This window comes from Rhinatrema bivittatum, unplaced genomic scaffold (genome assembly GCF_901001135.1).
Source record: "Rhinatrema bivittatum unplaced genomic scaffold, aRhiBiv1.1, whole genome shotgun sequence".
NCBI classification, from domain to species: Eukaryota; Metazoa; Chordata; class Amphibia; order Gymnophiona; family Rhinatrematidae; genus Rhinatrema; species Rhinatrema bivittatum.
Genome location: NW_021820943.1, coordinates 116,843 through 127,156, shown reverse-complemented (window position 1 = coordinate 127,156; position 10,314 = coordinate 116,843). Strand labels below are relative to the sequence as shown.

The 10,314-nt window shown below is 45.3% G+C and overlaps 1 long non-coding RNA gene across 2 annotated transcripts; it reads left to right on the top strand.

The window, feature by feature from the left end:
- Nucleotides 1–7,670: 7,670 nt before the first annotated feature.
- LOC115082311 lies at nucleotides 7,671–8,868 on the top strand. 2 transcript variants are annotated; one of them, XR_003854131.1, is made up of 3 exons: nucleotides 7,671–7,824; nucleotides 8,306–8,373; nucleotides 8,606–8,868. It is a non-coding gene; the product is annotated as an uncharacterized LOC115082311 (long non-coding RNA). The 2 variants fall into 2 exon arrangements; XR_003854130.1 differs by lacking the exon at nucleotides 8,306–8,373 and having other exon boundaries at nucleotides 7,672–7,824.
- The last annotated feature ends 1,446 nt before the right edge of the window (nucleotides 8,869–10,314 follow it).

Sequence of the window (10,314 nt, the reverse complement as noted above, 5' to 3'; positions counted from 1 at the left end):
CCCTAAGCAGAAACCATGGGAACAGAGAAAAGTTCAAAGTGGTATAGTGAAATTGAAAGGTGGAAAGGATCAATGTGTGGAGAGAGATGAAGAAATGGCAGAAATATTAAACGAATACTTCAGTTCTGTGTTCACTAAAGAGGACCCTGAAGAAGGACCGTCGCTAGTTAACAAGAAACTGGAGGGGAGTGGAGTAGCTGTAACTCCATTTACAGTAGAAAAAGTATGGGAAGAGCTGGAGAAACTGAAAGTGGACAAAGCCATGGGGCCTAATGAAGTTCATCCCAGGATACTGAGAGAGCTCAGGGATGTGCTGGCGGGTCCGCTGTGTGACCTGTTCAATAGATCCCTAGAAACGGGAGTGGTGCCGAGTGATTGGAGAAGAGCGGTATGGTCCCGCTTCACAAGAGTGGGAACAGAGAAGAGGCTGGTAACTACAGACCAGTTAGCCTCACTTCGATGGTGGGAAAAGTAATGGAGTCACTGTTGAAAGAGAGAATAGGGAACTATCTACAGTCGAGAGAATTGCTGGACCAGAGGCAGCATGGATTCACCAGGGGAAGATCCTGTCAGACAAATCTGATTGACTTTTTTGACTGGGTAACGAAGGAATTAAATCAAGGAAGAGCACTCGATGTCATCTACTTGGATTTCAGCAAAGCTTTGATTCGGTCCCGCACAGGAGACTGGTGAATAAAATGAGAAGCTTAGGAGTGAGTGCCAAGGTGGTGGCCTGGATTGCAAACTGGTTGACGGACAGAAGACAATGTGTGATGGTAAATGGAACTCTCTCTGAAGAGAGAGCAGTTTTAAGCGGTGTACCGCAAGGATCAGTGTTGGGACTGGTCCTGTTCAATATCTTTGTGAGCGACATTGCGGACGGGATAGAAGGTAAGGTTTGTCTTTTTGCGGATGACAATAAGATCTGCAACAGAGTGGACACGCCGGAAGGAGTGGAGAAAATGAGACGGGATTTAAGGAAGCTGGAAGAGTGGTCGAAGATATGGCAGCTGAGATTCATTGCCAAGAAGTGCAGAGTCATGCATATGGGGAGTGGAAATCCAAATGAACTGTATTTGATGGGGGAGAAAGGCTGATGTGCATGGAGCAAGAGAGAGACTTTAGGGTGATGGTGTCTAATGATCTGAAATCGGCGAAACAATGTGACAAGACGATAGCTAAAGCCAGAAGAATGCTGGGCTGCACAGAGAGAGGAATATCGAGTAAGAAAAGGGAAATGATTATCCCCTTGTACAGGTTCTTGGTGAGGCCTCATCTGGAGTACTGTGTTCAGTTCTGGAGACCGTATCTCCAAAGAGACAGACACAAGATGGAGGCGGTCCAGAGAAGGGCGACCAAAAGATGGAGGGTCTTCATCAAATGACTTATGAGGAGAGATTAAGAATTTAAATATGTACACCATGGAGGAAAGGAGGAGCAGAGGTGATATGATACAGACTTTCAGATACTTGAAAGGTTTTAATGATCCAAAGACAATGACAAACCTTTTCCGTCAGAAAAAAATCAACAGAACCAGGGGTCACGGTTTGAAGTTCCAGGGAAGAAGACTCAGAACCAATGTCAGGAAGTATTTCTTCACGGAGAGGGTGGTGGATGCCTGGAATGCCCTTCCAGAGGAAGTGGTGAAGACCAGAACTGTGAAGGACTTCAAAGGGGCGTGGGATAAACACTGTGGATCCATAACGTCTAGAGGACGTGAATGAAGAGTGGGTGGCTCGCGGGAATGACGGCTACTACCTGGAGATAATACCTTTATTCAATAAACATACACATGGTTAATGCAACTCCAACATTGCTCTAAGACTCCAACATTGCTCTAAGCTTCAACGGCAAGAGGAAATGTGGAAAAAAGGATTTGCATTCACAAAAAAGCGGGAAGTAGCTTGCTTGTTGCGGCGGTTACTACCCCAAACCAAATAAGCCTGATACTTCATTTTCAATGCATATCCAGCATAACTCTCTGCTTCAACGGCAGGGGAGAAAGACTGATACTTCACGCATATCCAGCCTAGCTCTCTGCTTCAACCGCGGGGGAGAAAGACTGATACTTCACGCATATCCAGCATAGCTCTCTGCTTCAATGGCAGGGGAGAAAGTCTGCTACTTCACTTTCAATACATATCCAGCATAACTCTCTACTTCAACGGCAGGTAGAATGAAGAAAAGTGGATCTATATACAGACAACAACCAACAAGGACTGAATTACATAGTCTGGGTAAACAAATAAGCATGTGTAGCTTGCTTATTGCGGAGGTTACTACCCCTAACTAATTAAGCTAGATATTTCACTTAGATGCTGTTCCAACACTGCTCTCTACATTAATGGTGGGGGTGGAAGGGAAATAGAACCAAAAGGTTACTAAGAGCCAAGAGAAACAGATAAGTATGAGAAAAAAAAAAGTGCGAAACTTGCTGGGCAGACTGGATGGGCCATTTGGTCTTCTTCTGCCATCGTTTCTATGTTTATTTTATTTAGCATTTTTTATATACCGAGGTATAGCAGAGTTGCCTTCACTCCGGTTTACATACAGAAACAACATGTTACATAGAACGATGTATGAAGATTACAATTTAAAATTAACGATAGTAAATACAACAGGAGAATGTATAACAAGATAACACAGGATAGAACCCTGAATAGATGTACATATATCTCATGAAGCATTGAAGGGCATCTGTATCATTGTAACAGGGAGATTGAAAAATGGCAGGAATATATAAAAGAATTTTAAAGTCATTGAGTGCTATCTTTAAAAGATTGGCTGAGAAGCCAGGGTTTTAAGTCTTTTTTGAAGGATTTTAAGTTATCTTGATTGGTGAGGCAATGAGGAAGCGAGTTCCAGAGCTTAGGGCCGATGATGGAAAAGGCTCTGTTTCTGGTGGAGGATAATTTAGCCTGTGGAAGTGAGGGAATCACTAGATTAATTTTGCTGGCGGTTCGTGTAGTACGTTGGGAGCAATGGATGTGAATGATGTCATCAAAGGCGGAATAGTCGGCATTGTATATTGCTTTGTGGAGTATGGTGAGGACTTTGAATTCTGCTCTTTTTTCAACAGGGCCACTGTAATTGGTTGAGAACAGGTGAAATGTGATCAGCTTTTCTTGTACCTGTTAGAACTCTGGCTGCAGCATTCTGAAGGAGCTGCAAGGGTCTCAAGGAAGATTTTGGAAGGCCGATCAATATGGAGTTGCAGTAATCCAAACCTGAAAAATGAGGGCTTGAAGGACAGTTTTGAAATCATGGGGGTGGAGTAGGGGTTTTAGATGTTTTATTATTTGAAGTTTGTGAAAGCCTTCCTTTATTTTTGTGGAGATGTGTTTTTTGTAGATTAGGTCAGTGTCTAACCAAACACCCAGGTCTTTAACGCTCTCTTTGAGAAGGACGAGGGTCTTGTCAAAGTAGAAGGGTGGAATTGTTAAATGTCCAGGATATTTTTGGCAATTAGGATACATACTGTTTCTATGAAAGACGGAAGATGCAAAACCTGGAGGAAAACATGTTCTAGTCTACCACAGATCTAGGAATGGGACAATGATCCTAAGCACAAAGCGAAAGCAACAATGGAGTGGATCAGCATTAAGAAAGGCAATGTCCTCGAGTGGCCCAGTGAAAGCCCAGACCTGAATCCAATAGAAAATCTGTGGCAAGATGTGAAGACTGCAGTTCTCAGACCAGGGCCAGTGCTAGCATTTTTATTGCCCTGTGTGAAAAATTGCTGTGCTGCCCCCTCCCCATTCTGTTTTTTTTTTTAACACAACATTTTTGTTGTTTTCCCCAGTAAACTGTTGCGCGTCCCGTCTGTGCTAGGCCCGCTCGGGCCTGCTCACCTTGCTCCTGCGCTGTTGGGCCCCAGGCCGTCCTCTCCCACTGCCGCTGCAAGTGCCTCCCATCTGCGGCGCCACACTGTTACCTCTCTCACCAAATCCTGTGCTCCACTGAGAATTAGAATTATGTACTAGGCTGACGTCAGATTAGTTTTCGTAGAAGCCTCTCATGAGGGACTTTGTCAAACGCCTTCTGAAAATCCAAATACTACATCTACCACCGGTTCACCTTTATCCACATGTTTATTAACCCCTTCAAAAAAATGAAGCAGATTTGTTAGGCAAGACTTCCCTTAGTAATCATGTTGACTGTGTTCCATTAAATCATGTCTTCTATATGCTCTACGATTTTGATCTTGAGAATAGTTTCCACTATTTTCCCGGCACTGAAGTCAGGCTCACTGGTCTATAGTTACCCGGATCGCCCCTGGAGCCTTTTTTAAATATTGGGGTTACATTGGCCACCCTCCAGTCTTCAGGTACAATAGATGATTTTTAATGATAGGTTACAAATTTTAACTAATAGATCATGGCGTACCTGACTCACTCATATGCTTACCTCACCTCGGTCGGATATAGACCCTCATCAAATACAGAATAAAGACATCATAAAGTATAAACAGAAATGTGCAGACAAAAACTGAACTGGAAACTGCAACAAAGCCAGATTCTGTATGCAGTGCAACAATGGATAAACAGTAACCATTCCACATAAAACATCAAACAATAAAATCAAGAAATATAAAATATATTAATACTACACAAATTAATTTTTAAACAGCTGATAAACAGAATGTCCAATAGATAAAATCTCATTGGGAAATATTTAAAATATTTCCCAAACACCAATAAAATATTTCAAACAGAAAAACACATCAAACAACTAATAAAAATAAAAAAGATTCACCACGCTCCATACCTGAGAATATTTTATTCTAGTCACCAAAAACTATAAATAAATAGGCAGACAAAAACTGAGCTGGAAACCACAAAAAATAGACACTGTATATGAAAAACAAAAAACATTACTATTCCTCATAAAACATCAAACAACTTGTTCGATGTAATTTAACCTTGGTTCGATGTAAACCGATGTGATATGTCTTTTCATGAACAGTCGGTATAGAAAAAGTTCTAAATAAATAAATAAGAAATATAAAATACAATAGTAAAACCACACTAAAATAATGAACAATATTTGAAAACTGCTGACAAAGAAGATCCAATAATTAAAAATGTTTTTAATTTACTGAAATATGTTTTTGTGGTTGGAAGACACATCAAATAACATCCAATAATTAAAAATAATAAGGATAAAACATCTTGTGCTCTCCATAACCTGGGAATGTTCAATTTCCAGTTATCCTAGAGTTGTCATGCATTAGCAACAGTGGATGCACAAATTTCTCACCCCTTCCTCCCATCCCCATAATATATAGAACATACAAATGACAGCAGAAAAAGACCACACGGCCATCCAGTCCCGCCCAACAAGCTCCCACACTTATTTTCCCATACTTATCTATTTCACTGACCACCAAGTTCAGGGCCCTTGTTGGTAACAGAAGCAATCTCCTTTTTCTCACACACTCAGAAAAACAGAAGCACGCTCCACTCTCTCTCACACATACAGACAGAAGCATGCTCACACACATACACACACAGAAGTACCCTCCCTCTCTCACATACACACCACACACAAGCACCCTCTCTCTCACATACACATCCCACACACACAAGCACCCTTCCCGTCTCACATACACATCACATACGCACAAGCACCCTCTTTGTCTCATATACACACCACACACATGCAAGAACACTCCCTGTCTCACACACAACACACACACACACACACAGAAGCATCCTCCCTTCTCACTTACAGACACAAAGAAACACCGTCCTGATCTCAATACATGTGCTCGCACACACACACACACACACTGGCCCTCAGCTAAACAGCTCCAGTTTTTGGCTCTGCCGGCCTGGTCTCCAGCAGCGGCCATTGGCTCCAGCCAAAGTCCCTGCCAGCCTGGTCTCAGGGGCAGCAGCAGCTCTAGTCTTTGACCCTGCCAGCCTTGTTTCGGGCAGCGGCCAGCGACTTCAATCTTCGGCCCCACAAGCCTGGTCTCTGGTGGCGGCCAGCAGCTCTTCGGCTCCGCTGGCCTGGTCTCCGGCGGCGGCCAGCAGCTCAAATCTTCAGCCCCGCCAGTCTGGTCTCCAGAGGTAGCCAGCGGTCCAATCTTCATCCCCGCCGGCCTGGTTTCCGACGGCAGCCAGCAGCCCAATCTTGTGTGTTAAGGAGAAGGGAGTGCAGGCCCCACGCAGCCGCTACACTGAAAATTAAAAGCAGAGAACTGATAGAAAGAGCTGATATAGGCTGAGGTTTGGACACGGTGGCTCCGCAGGCCTGGTGGCGCTGCGACAACACCAACCATGTGGATTGGGCCTGCCTGAAGCCCCACTGGGCCAATCTGCCCCCGCCAGGATCTCCCCATCAGAACATTATTTTGTTTAATTTGTAAACACCATCTCAAAATATACAGCTTTCATTTTTGTTGTTTTTACATTTTTCGTTCTACCCTGGCTTGTCCTTCCAAGGGGCCCCACTCCCCCTTCCACACAGCAAATGTGTTTCTTCTGCTTCTTCTTCTCGAGACCTCTCTCCATCCCGGGCACCCTGAGGCCTGCCTGGTCAGGGATGAGAGCACTGCTTTGAACCCCACCACCACCACACCACCACCTCTATCTCCCTTCCAGGGTCAAGGGGTGCACAACCTTACTTAACCCCAACCTTGCCATAAAAGGAAATTGGAACATTTTAATGGGGGGGGGTGGGGGCGCGGAGTGTTGTTGGCCTCTTGATGGTGGTGGTGGTGACCTTCTTACGTCAGATTGCGGGTGGGGCAGGGTTGTGGGTCGAGAATCCCCCCCTTTCCCTGAATGGTGCTGGTGAGGGCGGGGAGGGTCGCGCCGGGGGGGAGGGGGGGGGGGTTCCGCGGTTGCTCCTCACAACCGGCCCGGAGGCGTCAAAAGTAAATAGCTCCCCCTCCCACTCGCCTCGCGGCTGTCTGTGACGTGCCCGCCTCGCGCCCCTCCCTCACAGTGGCCGCCGTCACAGACCCGCGCTGACTATAAAAGCGGCGGGCGGCGGGTCGCGCGGGGCCATCAGTTGTAGTTGAGCGGTGGAAGGATCGGACGCAGTTCTCTGGAGGGCGGCTCGCTCGAAGTCGTTTTCCTTCCCCGCCCCCGACCCCCTTCGGGTTTTTTTTTTTTCTCCCCCCCTCCAGTTTATCATCGTTTCCTTTTTTCTCTGGGGTGGCTAACCGTCGTCGTCCGCGCCAGGCGGAAAAGGGCCGCGCCCCCTCGCCGTCGCCGCGAGCAGCCATGGACGCGGTGCAGAGCCCCGAGGTGGACGGCCTGAGGAAGCAGAACGTGCGGCTGCTGACGGAGAACGGCGAGCTGCGCAAGATGATGGCCCTCATGCAGGAGAACCTGGAGCTGCGCTACGCCCTGCGCGACCACGACAACCGCGCCCGCACCCTCTCGCCGTCCGCCCCACGGCAAGGACCAGCCGCCGCCGCCGCAGCCGCCACCACCACCACGAGCGCCACAACAGGAGCACCACGAGCACCACGCCAAGGACTACCACGAGCACCACAACAAGGAGCACCACCACCACCACGACCACCACCCCAAGGAGTACCACGAGCACCACAACAAGGACTACCACGAGCACCACAACAAGGAGCACCACCACCACCACGACCCACCACCCCAAGGAGTACCACGACCACCACCCCAAGGAGCACCACCACCACCACGACCACCACCCCAAGGAAGCACCACCACCAAGGCAAGGAGCACCACCATCACCACCACCACCACGGGATGGACGTTTGCCAGTCCGGCAAGGACACTCCCTTTTCTTGCGGCAAGGACAGTCCTCCTTGTGGCATGAAAGATCTTATGCCAGGTACACCGGTCTCTAACCCTCTGGCCCCCACCCACTACGTCCCACTTGCTGTAGCAGCTGAGTACACACAGTGCAGTTTTGGAGGTAAGGTAGGTGGAGGCCCCCCCCCCCCCCCCCTCCCTCAGGAGCAGCATCTCTTTAGGGTAGGCATTTCGGAGGAAAAGGGGGGGGGGGTGGGAATTGGGACACATCACAGACACTGGACAACCCAGGGGATGAGCGCTGTGGTACATGGCTCCCTGATCTGGCCGCTCCAGTACGACCTCGTTGTGGAGAGACTAGAGGTTAGAAGATCAGTGGGCCAGAACAGCCTGGGAAGACGATAGCACCGAAGGAGAGGCACTTGGTGCATGATCCCCTGTAGTTTAAGGTAGCTTGGGACACTGCAAAAGGGTGGGGTGGGGGGGGAAGGGAGCTTGAGATGATCCTCTGGCAAGGATAGCTTTTGTACTCTAGGTTTTTTGTTTTTTTTTTGTTCTAGAGGTGAGAGGGATTGAGAAATTATCCCTTTTGGCCAGTATACCGTGAGAAGATACTGCACTATGAAAGGTTGGGATTATCTCTGTCGTACTCTTTCCTGGTTCTGGATTTACATTATGGAATCCTGATGGGGGTGGTTCTAGTCCTTCCTGGTACCTTTATTTGCTATTGGACTTTGCTCAATAAAGCAGGAGAGGTGCCCTTCCTATCTTCCAACTTTCTAAAATATTTGGGCGGGAGGGTCTGTGGGCACATAAATCTAGAACTGTGTGTAATCCATATTGTGCTACCATTTTTTTAGGACACAGGAAACTCCTGGAAAGCCTGACAAAGCTCCAGGTACAGGATGGGAACAATAATCTTCCCAAAGATCTTCACCTTCAAAGGATGCTTGCAGATTATATAGATAAAAAATAGATCCTCCAAGAAGATTTACATACCCTCTCAATGCTTTTTATTAATTTTAGAAAAAGTAAAATTCTGAAAAAAAAAAATTCATCTGAACTAGAATATCACTATCTGAACCATAGAGAGATGGTATAAATAAAAATATCTTGACTCATATTCTGGACAATTTTTTTTTCTTTATTGGGGATTGAAAAGTTCGACAATGGAAAAAATAAACAATAAAAAGTCTTACTTTCTTAAAATCTTCAATGTGCCTCTAATATTTGTAGGGCCGAAGCCATTAATGGTCTTAATCCTTGTGTTTTACACCCACATAATTTAACCATGTATAAAATGTCCAGTGCAGCCTGATATTTTTCTTTGGATCAGCTGGAGGCTGAGAACGAGTTTTCCCTTCATTAATCTCAGCAAAATGTCTGAGTATGTATTAAACAAGAAAGGAAAAGTATCATGTGATACACACAAAAATACTTAGCTTAACAGTGCATGCGTTAAATATTACAAAACATAACATAATCTACTCTTATAGAAAAAATGTTACTGACATCACCAGGTTCAAAGCCAAATCTGGAAGTGTTAAATCACTTCACAGCCCAAAACGAGTGCTTCCCAATGGACCGAAACTTGGGCTAATAATTTTCTGAATTTACTTTGAGCCCCATTGTCTATGTGGCTCATTCCTCTGTGCATAGAAATTATGATGCAAATATGTAAATATCAATATTTCTGATAAATGATATGAAGCAAAAGATATTGTGGATGCCCACCATTCGTATTTCTTGGAAAATTGGTTATACATTGTTTTCCCTAATGAAAGTACACAGTTAAATGCACAAAACTTTATTGGACGATTTGAGCAAACTTGTACATTTTGAGCCATTGCCCTTTTAGAGTATATGCAGCATGGAGTCTAGTTTCAGATATATTTCTGGCCTTGACCCAAGGCTAACCAGCACCCAAAGAGAAATCCTAGCTCTGTATATGCTGTGGCAAGGATAGCAAATATTTATTTAGAAAATGAGGCCAATATTCAGCCGTGATCAGCTGAGCTAGTTAGCCAGATACACATTTATTTAATATATTCTACTATCTTATAGTTAGCCAGGTAAGTTTCAGGCTAACTATAGGACAGCCAAATAACTGCCCTAGACTTAAATCAGTAATTAAGGGGATTATTTACTAATCACTTTTCCTATAGACACAGAATGGGAGAAAAGGCTTAGTAACTCAAGCCCTAAGTAAGATAAAGCTTAAAAATCAGCTCTTATCCGGCTCAGTTTGCTAGATAAGTAGCTCTCCCCCAAAATACCCCATCCCACTCCTCACTTTACAGGCTAACTATTTAGCTGGGTAAATAGCCAACTAAGTGGCAGCTGTCAGCTGTGCCCAAATGTTGAAATAGGACCAGATCAGTCCAAACTTAAGTGGTGCTGAATATTGACCCTCTGAAGTAAAACTTAATTTTAACTGTCTGATTTACTGATAGCTAAAGTCATACTTTAAAACTCCACAGAAAAGCAGACATGAAACCTGATTTCTTTAAAAACTATAGTTTGTTTTGTTTTGTTTTAATGTAGTAAGGTTCATCCCAGGGCTTCTGGT